The sequence below is a fragment of the Dendrobates tinctorius genome, unplaced genomic scaffold, assembly GCF_039654945.1.
Source record: "Dendrobates tinctorius isolate UK_male_01 unplaced genomic scaffold, ASM3965494v1 ptg000156l, whole genome shotgun sequence".
Taxonomy (NCBI): Eukaryota; Metazoa; Chordata; class Amphibia; order Anura; family Dendrobatidae; genus Dendrobates; species Dendrobates tinctorius.
The window spans coordinates 93,932-107,007 of record NW_027361823.1 but is presented as its reverse complement, the minus strand read 5'-3'; the positions used below and the strand labels follow the sequence as shown (position 1 = coordinate 107,007).

Below are 13,076 nucleotides of genomic sequence, written 5' to 3'. Positions count from 1 at the left end.
CCGCGTGTTTGAGACCTCTGGTCTAGTGTGAGCTACACAAGTGATCCAGATGGAAAGCCGGGCAGCCAAGAGAATGTCAACTACCCCTACAAGAGTGTAAAAGGCAGTCCAATATGACTAACCAGATTAATCACTGTTTTTGGTATAAATTATATTACCACACGTCAAACAGTTTACCAGTTGGTGCAGTAGATTCTCAGAAAACCATCAGACTCGGCCTTCATGATCTGCAGGCATTCATGATCTGCAGGTTTTTGAGTCTGTGTATCAGAATAATTGAAAGGAGGTGGGTTCAAAATAATAGCAATGTGGAGATCAATTAGTGAGGTCAATTATTCTGTGCAGAAACAGGTGTGAATCCGGTGGCCCTTATTTAAGGGTGAAGCCAGGACATGTTGTACATGCATTTTTCCTTGAAAGTCTGAAAAATATGGGTCGTTGGAGATATTGTTCAGAACAGCGTACTTTGATTAAAAAGTTGATTGGCGAGGGTAAAACTTACAAAGAAGTGCAGACAATGATAGGATGTTCAGCTAAAATGATCTCCAACGCTTTATAATGGAAAGCCAAAGCAGAGAGACGTGGACGAAAACGGACGACTACCATGTGAATGGATGGAACAACAGCCAGAAAGGCAAAGGCTCAGCCAATGATCAACTCCAAGATGATCAAAGACAGTCTACCTGTGAGGACTGTGACAGAAGACGCCTGTGTGAAGCTAATCTCTTGGCAAGAAGTCCCCGCAAGGTCCCACTGTTAAAAAAAACAAAAACAAAAAAAAAAACACACAACAAAAAACGTACTGAAGCAGATACAATTAACCAGAGATCAGATCAACTGGCCTAAAGAGAAATGGAGAAACATTTTGTGGACCGATGAAAGTAAAATTGTTCTTTTTGGATCCATGGTCGCAGAAAGTTCGTCAGATGACCGCCAAACTCTGCATTCAAGCCACAGTGCCCTCTGAAGACAGTGAAGCATGGTGGTGCTCATCATGATATGGGCATGTTTCTCGCTATGTGCACACAGCCTTACTATGGTGCTGGACCTACCGGTATTTACCGCACACCAGGGATCATGGACCAGTTTGCATGTATTAAAATACTTAAAGAAGTCATGTTGCTTAGGCTAGTTTCACACTAGCGGTTTTGCCTGCAGCGCACGGCGCCGCTAAGCCGCGCCCCCTCCAGTCATCTCCGCCTAGTGTCGCACATTGCTGCATGCGATCTGCACACCCTATCTTTAGCATAGGGTGCGCAGACCGTGCGCTGGCCATGCGCTAGTAGGATTTTGCGTGCGCTGCGCCTTTTGACGGTGCTCCGAGCTCACCAAAATGCAACATGGTGCGTTCGGCGCACCGTCAAAAGGGCGCAGCGCACGCAAAATCCTACTAGCGCATTGCCAGCACACCCTATGCTAAAGATAGGGTGTGCAGATCGCATGCAGCGATGTGCGACATAGGCGATGACCGGAGGGGGTGGGGCTTAGCGGCGCCGTTCGCTGCAGGCAAAAATGCTAGTGTGAAACTAGCCTTACGCTGAAGAGGATATGCTCTTGAAATGGGTGTTTCAACTAGACAACGACCCTAAACACACCAGTAAACGAGCAAAATCTTGGTTCCAATCCAACAAAATTGAGGTTATGAAGTGGCCAGCCCAAACCCGGACCTTAATCCGATAGAATACTTGTGGGGTGACATCAAAAATTCCATTTCTGAGGCAAAGCCAACAAACACCAAATAATTGTGGAATGTAGTCCAAGCATCCTGGGCTGGAATAACAGTTGGCAGGGGCCAGAAGATGGTTGATTCTGCAACATAGATGTGAAGCAGTTCAATTTTAACTGTTTTTTTAACAGTTTTTTTTAACTGTGGCTATATAACTAAATATTAGGTTAGTGATTCACAGGAATGCTAAATCCTCCAAAAAAAGGAGATTTTTGTGTACTCACCGTAAAATCTCTTTCTCTTAGCCTTTAATTGGGGGACACAGAACCGTGGGTGTTATGCTGCTGTCCACTAGGAGGCGACACTATGCATAATCTGAAAAAGATTAACTTTGGCTCCTCCTCTGCAGTATACACCCCTGGACGGCGTCAGCCTTCTCCAGTTTTGTGCAAAAGCATTAGGAGGAATATACCAGAAACATAACCATGCCTGTAAGAAGGCTACCATAAATGAGCTCAAACAATATGAGAACCCAGCTCAAACAATATGAGAACCCAAACATAACAACGGCCCGCAAGGGCAACAGGGTGGGAGCTGTGTCCCCCAATTAAAGGCTAAGAGAAAGAGATTTTACGGTGAGTACACAAAAATCTCCTTTACTCTGTCGCCTTATTGGGGGACACAGAACCGTGGGACGTCCCAAAGCAGTCCCTGGGTGGGAAGCAGTGGACGAATATTGTACTGACAGTTCCCTAAATTTGGGGTACTGCCGCCTGCAGGACCCGTCTACCCAGGCTCGCATACCCTGAGGACTGGGTATGCACTCTGTAGTGTTTTGTAAATGTGTGCAGGCTAGTCCAAGTGGCTGTCTTACACACTTGATGTGCCGAGGCTTGATACTGAATGGCCCAAGAGGCCCCTACCGCCCGCGTAGAGTGAGCCGTGATACCGGCCGGAAGAGCAGAATTGTTAAGGCGGTAAGCTTCTTGAATGGTGGACTTGGTCCACCTAGCAAGGGTGGCGTTGAAAGCCGGTAGGCCCTTGCGAACGCCTTCTGGAAGAAGGAAAAGTGAATTAGACTTCCGGAAGGGAGCAGTCCTAGACACGTAAATACGCAATGCCCTGACAAAGTCTAGCGTATGCAGAGCCTTCTCCACTCTATGAACGGGAACCGGGCAAAGAGATGGTAATGAGATTTTCTCATTGAGGCGGAAGGTGGACACAACCTTCGGAAGGAAGGATGGCACTGTACGGAGAACCACCTTGTCCTGATGAAAAACCAGGAAGGGTTGTCTGCAGGAAAGAGCTGAAAGTTCGGACACCCTGCGTAGCAAGGTGATTGCCACCAGGAAAAACCACTTCCTGTGATAGAAAGCGGAGTGAGACCTCCTTTAGGGGTTGAAAAGGAGGTGACTGTAGTGCTGTCAAGACCAGGTTGAGGTCCCACGTCTCCGACGGATGTTTGTAGGGGGGAACCAATCGAGAAACCCCTTGGAGAAAAGTCTTCACTTGCGGATTGTTAGCAAAATGCCTCCGAAAGAGCACTGAAAGCGCTGACATCTGGCTCTTAAGCGAGCCCAGGGATAGCCCGGCGTCCAGGCCTGACTGAAGGAAACCGAGGACCTTTGGAAGAGAATAGGGGAGTGGGATGTGCCCACGAAATTCACACCATGTGAAGAAAGCCTTCCAGGTACGATAGTAAGTTTTGGCTGAAGTTGGCTTTCGAGCCCTGATCATGGTTTTAACAACGTCCGATGAAAAAACCTGCTTGGGTCAAAAACCAGGTCTCAATGGCCACGCCGTCAGATTGAGAGCCCCTGATTTCTGGTGGAAGAACAGGCCTTGTGACAGAAGTTTGGGACGTGTGGGGAGACGCCAGGGAGTGTCTGCTGTGAGTTGCACTACGTCGGCGTACCATGTACGCCTGGGCCAGTCTGGAGTGAATAGGATGGTGGGGAACACCCTCTTGTTTGATCTTCCTCAGGACTCTGGAGATCAGGGGAAGGGGTGGAAAAAATGTACAGAAGCTGGAACTGGGTCCAGTCCTGAACCAGGGCATCTGCTCCGAGCGACTGCGGATCGCGCGTCCTGGCCATGAAATTGGGAACTTTGGCATTGAGATGGGATGCCATCAGAACCACGTCCGGGGTCCCCCAACGATGGCAGATCTGATGGAAAACTTCGGGATGGAGAGACCACTCCCCCGAGTTCATTCCTTGACGGCTGAGATAGTCGGCTTCCCAGTTGTCCACACCCGGAATGTGGACCGCAGAGAGTACCGACCTCGCATCCTCCGCCCAGTGTAGGATACGTGTTACTTCGTTCATCGCCTGGATGCTGCGGGTGCCGCCTTGATGGTTCACTTATGCCACCGCCGTGGCATTGTCCGACTGCACTCTGATATGAGAGTCTGCTAGCAAGTGATGGAAGGCTTTCAATGCCAGGAAGATGGCCCGAATTTCCAAGATGTTGATGGGCATGGTCACTTCCATTGGTGACCACTTGCCTTGCGCTCTGTGATGTAGGTGTACCGCGCTCCAACCTGTAAGGCTTGCGCCGGTGGTCAAAACCTTTCAGTGACCGGAGAGAAAAGGATTTTCCCTGTGGGTCCGCTTACGTCTCGAACTGTCGTAAGCGGCCTGTTCCTGATACCGGACGTCCCTTTGCTGGGTAACGTTCATAGTCAAGACATGACCCTGCAGAGCCTGCAGTAGTGAGGAGGTCAGGTTATCTGTTATAGACTGCGACATCTGAGTCGCCCATTCTGGCGCAGTAGCGGCCGCAGAAGCGTTGCTGTTCTTTGGGTACAGTCCCAGCAGTGCGGGTACGTGCTGCCGCTGGGGAGAATGGCCTTGCAGGCTGTGCAGACTGCGCAAAAGCAGTCTTGCCTGGTCCTTTTTTGAGCCCGACATAGTAACTATTCGCAGAGGCCCTACAGGTGTATCTACGCAGAGGAAAGGAGGGGTAGGGGAGCGTTATAGGTTACAGGAACTCACAGCTGAGTACAAAGGACTCAGCTGTGATCTTACCCCACCGGTGCTCCCCCTAGGTCCAGCGCTGGTAAATCCTCTTGTGCCCCCCAGAGACTGCTGTGCTGCCTTCAGTTTCTTCAGGTGCAGCAAGATGGCCACCGGATTCTGAGGTGGAGGGGGAAGGGGGCGGAGAGCTGAAAAGGGCGCGCGGAGCTATGTAAAAGCGCGCCCTTCCTGTCTCGATCCGCCCCTTCTATGACAATGTAGTGTCATTTTTTGTCATCCGGGGGCGGGCCGGGGGGCGGGAATAAGGCGGCGACTTCGGCTAGGCCGAAGCCGCGGCCTAAATTTGATAGCTCATGCCCAGAAGGGCTCCAGGACGGCGCGGTTGTCCGGGGGAGGGTCGGATTCCAACCAGACCCCCCCGGATTGAACGGTAGGCTAGCGGTGGGGACATGAGCGCCACCTGGGCCCTGTGGGGGGTCCCTTTGAGGCGCTATGCAGCTGGTGCTGCCGCAGAGACAGGGGTGCCGGGAGCCCTGTCTCTGACAAGAGCCATGCCTGCCTGCACCTCCCCTGGTCCAAACAGGAGCCCGCAGCTGGGCTGGGGTCCCTGGACATGTAAGTGGCCGAATGGTGCCTGGTACAGGCCCTACCTGCGGTGTCTCGACCTAATGCCCCCAGAGGGGGATCAGGGAGGGTGCTGCTGTCACCGTCAGGGGGCTTCGTCCTACCCTCGACCTCAACCCAGAGCCCAAGGAAACTGGGGAAGGAGGGGGGGTTCTCGACTTCGAACCAGTACCCGAGGGACTGGGGAAGGAGCGACATGGGGAAGAGCCATCTCGACCTCAACCGGGTACCCCTTAATAGGGGACCGAGGAGGGAGCCATGCCGGGGGTCTCACTGGAGACCCGCTTTTCTTCATCTGTAATCCGTTGAAAAAAATTAAGGAAAAAAACGGAAGAGAGAAAAAAATCTTAGGTGTGCCTCCTTGCGACACTAAGCAAAAACTGGAGAAGGCTGACGCCGTCCAGGGGTGTATACTGCAGAGGAGGAGCCAAAGTTAATCTTTTTCAGATTATGCATAGTGTCGCCTCCTAGTGGACAGCAGCATAACACCCACAGTTCTGTGTCCCCCAATAAGGCGACAGAGTAACTACATATTGTGAGTTTGTAAAGACAAATGCAGACACTGCTGTTTTTCTAATAGAGCCCAATGTTCATTTTTTGCTATTTTCTATATAGTAGTTGAACATTTTTTGCATTTCTCTTCGTGTTTTGAATTATAAAACAGTGTGCAATGTTCCCAATGCTGGAAATAAAAACCAGTATAAAGACTGTGATTAACTCATGTTTTTGAACACACTGCTGTTACTTTGAACACTACTGTACATACTCCTCTGCAAGCTGTGGACCTTTTGATTGGAGTTTTTTTTCCTGCATGGTATGTGTTTATTTTTGTGCACTAATGTTTTTTTTCCCTTCTGCAAGATCTAATTTATTAGGTTGTCACTCCTGTATTCTTACACGACACAAATGAACATCCAGAACTTTCTTGCATGTCAAACGCGGCAATGTCAGAAATAATGCTACATTATATAACTGCTATATATGATCTTACCGATTCCTGGAAACTTTTTTTTTCCCCCCATTTTATTTAGCCCCTGAAGAAAATGATTGCAGTGGTGATAATTTGCCCTCCTCAAATATTAGCCATTCTTAATTCTCTTTCCCCATAATACTAAATAGTATTTGTATTCAAAACAGTTTTTTGCAATTGGGTTTCAATATAAATTTTGCACCAATTTGTTTTTATAGACATTTTTGCTTTTCTGTACATTGCTGGCTGCGAATAAATTCAAAGGAAAACGGTGACATTCCAAAATCCTGTTAACCTACAAATATGGGGTTAATCTACAGGTTAATGGCATTCCAAAGCTGCCATTACAGCCGCCTTTCACCTATGCACTGAGAGGTGCAGCTTCAGTCACCTCTATGACTGAAAGCCGGAGACTGCCGGGAAGAATACAGATAATTTCTCCTGGTAGCTTGGGCTTCACAGTGCGGCCCAGGATGGAAATTAACTTGTTTTCTTCCCGGCAGCCTCCGGCTTTCAGTCATAGAGGTGCAGCTTCAGTCACTGCTCATTACATAGTGAGCAGCATCTGTAACTGCGCCTCCAGCACTGACTGCTAGAAGGCTCAGCTTTGTATCAGCACAGAGCCGGCTGTCAGTCTGTGCCGGGAGCGTGATTACAGCTACCGCTCAATATGTACTGAGCGATGACTAAAGCCACTCCTCTATGACTGAAAGCTAGAGGCTACCTGGAAAAAAAAAAAAGATAATTTCCTCCACGTTAGCCAGGCTTTCAGTGCAGAGGCCGGGCAGCTTTAGAAAATTATTAACTTGCAGATTAACCCCGTATCTGCAGGTTAATAGCATTTTGAGAACTGAGAATCTGTCGGTGAGCTACTGACAAGAGCTAGTGATTTTTTTTTTGCCTTTTTCTAAATTCTGCTGAGCTGACTTATGTGAATATCAACTTTAATGTGGTCTGTGGTCATAAATAAGCTGAGGAGCCAACAGACCAATCTTAGAAACTCCCCGTAAGAGTGATCTCACTGACTGATTTTTCAATAACTCATTCTTCAGTCAGCAAAAGACAGTGAAACACAGCGGCTACGGAAAACAAACTAAAAAAAAAATAAGAAACCGAATATTAAAAAGGATTATTTTTATTTGCAAAAATACAAGCGTAGAAGGTATCCCCATCCTTATAAGTTTGATCTTTATACACAAATCACATATGTATTGACATATAAGCGTATGTGGAATAGGAAAGTCATACATACTCCAGGTTTCCCATTTATTTACAATTTACATATATTTTGCCAAACCGGACACTTTGTTCAGCCCACGGCTGCCTCTATCAGAACATGATGTTTGTTTTGCAAATGAAGGGGAACCACAGGTTAGAGACGACCGCTATTTCGGGGGTGGTCACACTGTATTTTTTTCAATGTTTTTTGTTGTTGTGTAGAAAACGTGACAAACAAGAAAAAATAAAAAGCTCAAAAGACTAAACATTCATTAATACAATATGTGAATACACCTCTGTTCATATGTTCAGGCTTTTGAGATTCTTTTACACGTTCAGGCGTCCAATAGACGTCAAGCATTTGAAAGTAGTAAAATGAACATACTTCAGTCATTTACCACTAGGTGACCACTCAACACTTACAGTACAAGTCAAAGGGAGTGCTTAAAAGACTCCTGAAAGATGCCTGGATGTTTTACTTTTAGGCTTTTTTTTTTTTCATCTTTTCTGCCACAAAAAAAACAGCGTTTTCTTCATTCCTTAATGGAGTTCAAAAAATGTCTGAAAAAAAACAGAGGAAAGAACCAAAAACAGCAGAAAAAAAAAGATAATTGTGTGAATTGCATGAAATCTGCCATGATACACTCTTATCCACACCTATGTATTGCAGGCTGCGGTCTATGCTCTGATCTAGCGGGAAGAAAAAGAGAAGAAATCGCTTCCGTCGGACACACGCACGCCAGCGGACATCGATCCTGCTGTAGGAGACTTACTGCACCTTGGTACTTCCAGTTACTTAAAAATTGGAAACTGCCAAAATGACACAAGTGATACAACTGTGGATTTCCCATGAATACTTTGCCTTTATCCCAGCGGATTTCCTGTGGACAGCAGGAGCTTTTTGGTGGCGCAGCGTAAAATATGGAGAATAGCGTTTCGGGGTCTTGGCCGTTTTATGTGAAGCATGGTCAAAGGAAAGGACACAGAGGAAAGTAAACTTTATAAGACCAGGTGAAGTCTATTGACGCGTCACTTTGGGTATTGCTGAAGAATATTTTGGGGCATGTATGTAAATGTACATCTATACCCCAGTGAAATGACAGCAGAGATGTGACCCTCATTACTAGTCTTACGTGGAAGTAAAGTAGGAGAGTCACCGCAGAGGATGTGTGGTGCAGAAAAGCACAGCAGCCATGTCCTGGTGAGTCCCACAGTGCGCTGTAATGTCAGACGCTCTTTACTGTATCGTTATATATTTGGGGTGTTATATTTAATATTTGTCTTTATACAGCTTTTATTCATTTTTCTATGGACACGTAGCACCTTATGATTTTAGTACTTGGCGGTGTCAGACACTTATTTAAGATGTTTTATTTGTTTACAAAAAATGTGATTATTTTTATGTTGTATGCGCTACATCTGATGTACAGCAGCAATCAAACGTACCAGACGTGGGCTACAAATATGGCGCTGAACTAGTGCGTTGGTCCAGCCGGTATCGCACATACCTTATATAATGCCTCTCTGTAACATATTTTCATAAACATTGAACACCCATACACCCAGGACCGTGCACATTATTCCTCTTCCCGTTTCTGCTGTATTTTTTATTTTAAACCATATTAGTAGTTGAGCCCAAAGTTTGTGTCTTAGTATTTTTTTTTTATATATATAATTATTTGAGAGTGGTTGATAAAGGGAAATTACGCTAATATTGCCATCGCACAGGATTTGGATTGCTGTACGAGGAAGGTCGCAGTGGTGGCGTACCCTTCATTGCCCCCCCCAGGCTGATTTTCGGGCAATGATCCGTTTAGCTTATCCTGTGTATAAGCCCGAGACTCTGACTCTTTCCGGGTAGAGGATTATTTTAGTTTAGTGACGGTTGTTACTTTAAGTTCCTATTACGATGCTTATAGACATTATTCAGATATCGGCAATCTTTGCTATTTATTTTATTTCGTTCCCTCAGAGGAGACCTGTAGTGAGTAGTAGGTGTTTCCTTTATTTGTGGGCAGTGCCACATATCTAAGCTGGATACATTTAATTTATCCAAAACTTGTATTTATACACAACATGGAGCCCGGCCGGCACATTGCCTCGCATTGTACAGTATCTAACGACATGAGCCAGGAAATTGAAAGAAATTGGACAGAGTAGTCCCATTAATTGGTAACCTGGGCTTCATCATGGACAATCAGATCACGTCTGTGAATGTAAATAGTTTGTGCTCTTGTTACGCTCTGCCTAATGGGCCTTGTCACGAATGAAAGTGTAATTATCTTATTATGTCTATTCAGACTTGTGAGCTGAGAAATTGGCTTGTAGATTGCTGAAGTACGTGTATTTACTCTAGGTCGGGTGTGCCATTCTTTGTAGGCACTTTTCTCAGATCTAGGACTATTGTACCAGGCGGTTGCTGTAGACTGCGTGTTGTCTGAGAAACCTTCTCATACATTTCAGAAAACTTACTGTAGTATTTATTTTCTGTAGACCTGAAGTCATAGGACTAGGTTTGGTTCCATTTGACTAGAAGCCAGACAAGTTCATGGGGCCGGGAAAGGCAGCACAGAACGCTGGCATAGTTGTGGTTTTGTGCTTTCCCTTGCTGGTTAAACGTGCACATCGTGCTCGAAGAAGTGTTTTGCTCTTTGTAAAATACTGAACGGCAATTTGTATGGGGTTAAGACATGAACCGTTCTTTGTAAAAGGCAGAAAAATTACGGTGGATGTACACATAATATCTACCCTTATAGAGCGGAAGTCAACATTTCAGGCTCTTCTTGATCACAGGTTTCTCAAAGCCTTATGAATTTGCTACATGGCCGTTACCTAATCTGACTCATCTGCAATCTTCTCCATTCTTGATATCGCACTTATCTGGCATATATTCTTGTGATATGTCATGATCAGATAGTCGGGCCTAATACAAGCGCATTGTAATTAATATGTAGTGATGAGAGCATACGAGCGTGCTTGAAGAGTATCTTCTGGGTTCGAGTCGCTGTGGCTGTTCGACAGCCGCAACACATGCAGGTTTTGCCTAACAGCGGCAGCGACTCATAGTATTAGCACACGAGCATGCTCAAATAACACCTTATCCGTGCACGCTCATCACTAGTAACATGCTATTTATTGTACAGCAAATCAAACTTCTCGGACCACTTTTGCAGATTGTTAGTTGCACTCTGGTGTCACCGAGGACGGAACTGTGGTGTTTGCTGGGCAACATGAAATCAGAGAAATCCACATGGATTCTGCATCGGTGTGTAACACTAATACTATGTATATGTACTTATTGAACTGGTGATAGTCTAAGGCCCTGATTCATCATTTAAGTCATTTTATTGTCCTAATCTTTATTTTTTCACTGGTGGCATTTGAGCCAAATTTGTCAATATGAAAAAAATATTTTATGAATGGCCAGAAATTTAGAGATGCTTATCCTTTATGCATCTCTTTACTCTAAAAGGCACAAATTTTTTCAATAAGCTTTACAATGTAACACATTAGTCCTTAACTATGCCAAGAAAAACATTGGAAGATTTTATTCTCACGTGTACAATAAACATTTCTGACTTTTCTCATTGTTGCATTAGGCTTTAAAGCATCTGGATAAGTTAAGCCGCCCCCATAGTGGGGAAAAAAAAGGGCAAAAGCAATGATGAATCCACCCCCAAGTATCATTTCGGAAAATCTTTCTTTGTTACATTCCAGACATAGTGTTTCTGATCGGTCGCAGTCAGGGTCCTGAGATCCTCACCAATAGGTTATCAAACCACTCCGAAGTGCACAGCTCCAACATGAGCGGTGTACAGACGCACTACTCAACCGGTACACCGCTCTGTGGGCTCAGTTCATGCAGGAGCTGGGCACTTCAGACTGGTGTCTTGACTAGCCAGGGGGTCCCCCCAGTCACCCACATAAAAACATATTAAGTGCTAGGAACACTAAACCACCAACCCCCCCAAGTAAAAAAAAAAACCTTGTGTGATGAAATGAATTAAAGTTGCCCAAATCAGACACAGGCCAACCATCTAATGGGTACAGGGCCTCTGTTTTGGAAGATGGAAAATTGGTGCGGTTTGCATTTAAACTCCCAATCCTTTTGTTTTCAGAGATGATGCTACCAGAATTTTCTGGCCGTTTCTTCTCTTAAGGTGTATGAGCACCCTAAATTATCAGACATTTCCACGGGTAATAGTGCTCAATGTTCTACAGGGACATTCAGGCTTCGTTCCCACAATGAGTATTTGGTGTTTGCAGATTTTTGTGAAGCAAAATCCTAACTTTTGGAACTTTAAGACAGTGTTTTTTTGCACAGCGAAAATCTGCAACATTAAGGCTATGTGCCCACGTTGCGTGTTAAAACGCACACAGAAAACCGGACTCCTTCCCAGAAATCGCACGGTTTTTTCTGCGATTTTCTCAAGCACTTTCCAAGCGATTTGAAGCATTGCTTGGAAAGTGATTGACAGGTTGGTCACGCTCATCAAACATAGTGTTTGACAAGTGTGACCAGGTTTTTACTATTGAGGCCGCCTATGCGGCCTCAATAGTAAAAGATAGTAAAAGATAGAATGTGAAAAATGATAAAAAAATAAAAAAATCAGGGTATATTTACCTTCCGATGTCCCGCGCTGCCATCCCGGGCATCAGAGTTCCCAGTAATGCCTTACGAGACCTGTGATGACGTTGGTGTCGCGTTACTATAGTGATCTTGCGAGACCGCTAGAGTCACGCGAGACTACGTCATCACAGGACCTTGCCGCAAGGCATTACTGGGAACGCTTAGGCCGGGAATGCAGCGCGGGACGCCGGAAGGTAAATATACCCCGATTTTTTATTTTTTATTCTTTTTTTTTTTACAGGGGTATGGTACCCAGGGCCTGGAGGACAGTCTCCTCTCCTCCACACCGTGGGTACCAACCGCACATGAGATGCTTAACTTCCCGCATGGTGGGCATAGCCACATGCGGGAAGTAAGCGATTCTCATGCATTCCTATGGGTGCGGAATTGCGGCAATTCTTTGCGATTCCGCACAAAAGAATGAGCATGCTGCGATTTTGTCCGCGATGCGTTTCCGCCGCGGAAAAAAGCGCAGCATTAGCACAGCATGTGCGGAATGCCATAGGAATGCATGGGGGGCGTTCTGTACATGATTTTTAAACGTTTTCGCGCCGAAAATCACGGCAAAAACGCTTAAAAATCGCACTGTGGGCACACAGCCTAAAGATCATGGTAGGAGCTTAACCCTAATGTGACATTGCAGACACTGGTGAACCAGGGGCATGGAGCAGTGTAACTACCCAGTAGGGTCATTCGCACTGTGTATCGGGCACTGACGTATCTTGATGTGTGTAATAAATGTGCGTTCTGCTATTTTGTCTTCATTGTGCCTGATTTATGCATGTTATGAAATGTGTGACGGTATCTTGACTTTTTGTGCCAGTTTTGAAGTGTTGGTTTTGTAAAAATGATTTTTCCATTCGACTACTTAATATATACAGACTTGAAACACTTGTTGTATTTGTATATGTTGAGAATAAAGATGGTTTGCTTCATGACTTGTCAGTAAGGTTTCTGATCATTATGGCAATCTGATAAGAAAAAGCTGAC

General features: G+C 45.5%; 1 protein-coding gene across 1 annotated transcript in view; it reads left to right on the top strand.

The window, feature by feature from the left end:
• PLCE1 (phospholipase C epsilon 1) overlaps positions 1 to 13,024 on the top strand; it is a 579,770-nt gene extending 566,746 nt beyond the window's left edge. The window contains exon 33 of the mRNA XM_073548121.1: positions 8,127 to 13,024. The gene's annotated coding sequence lies outside the window, so the exon portion shown is untranslated. The remainder of the gene's footprint in view (positions 1 to 8,126) is intronic.
• Positions 13,025 to 13,076: the final 52 nt, after the last annotated feature.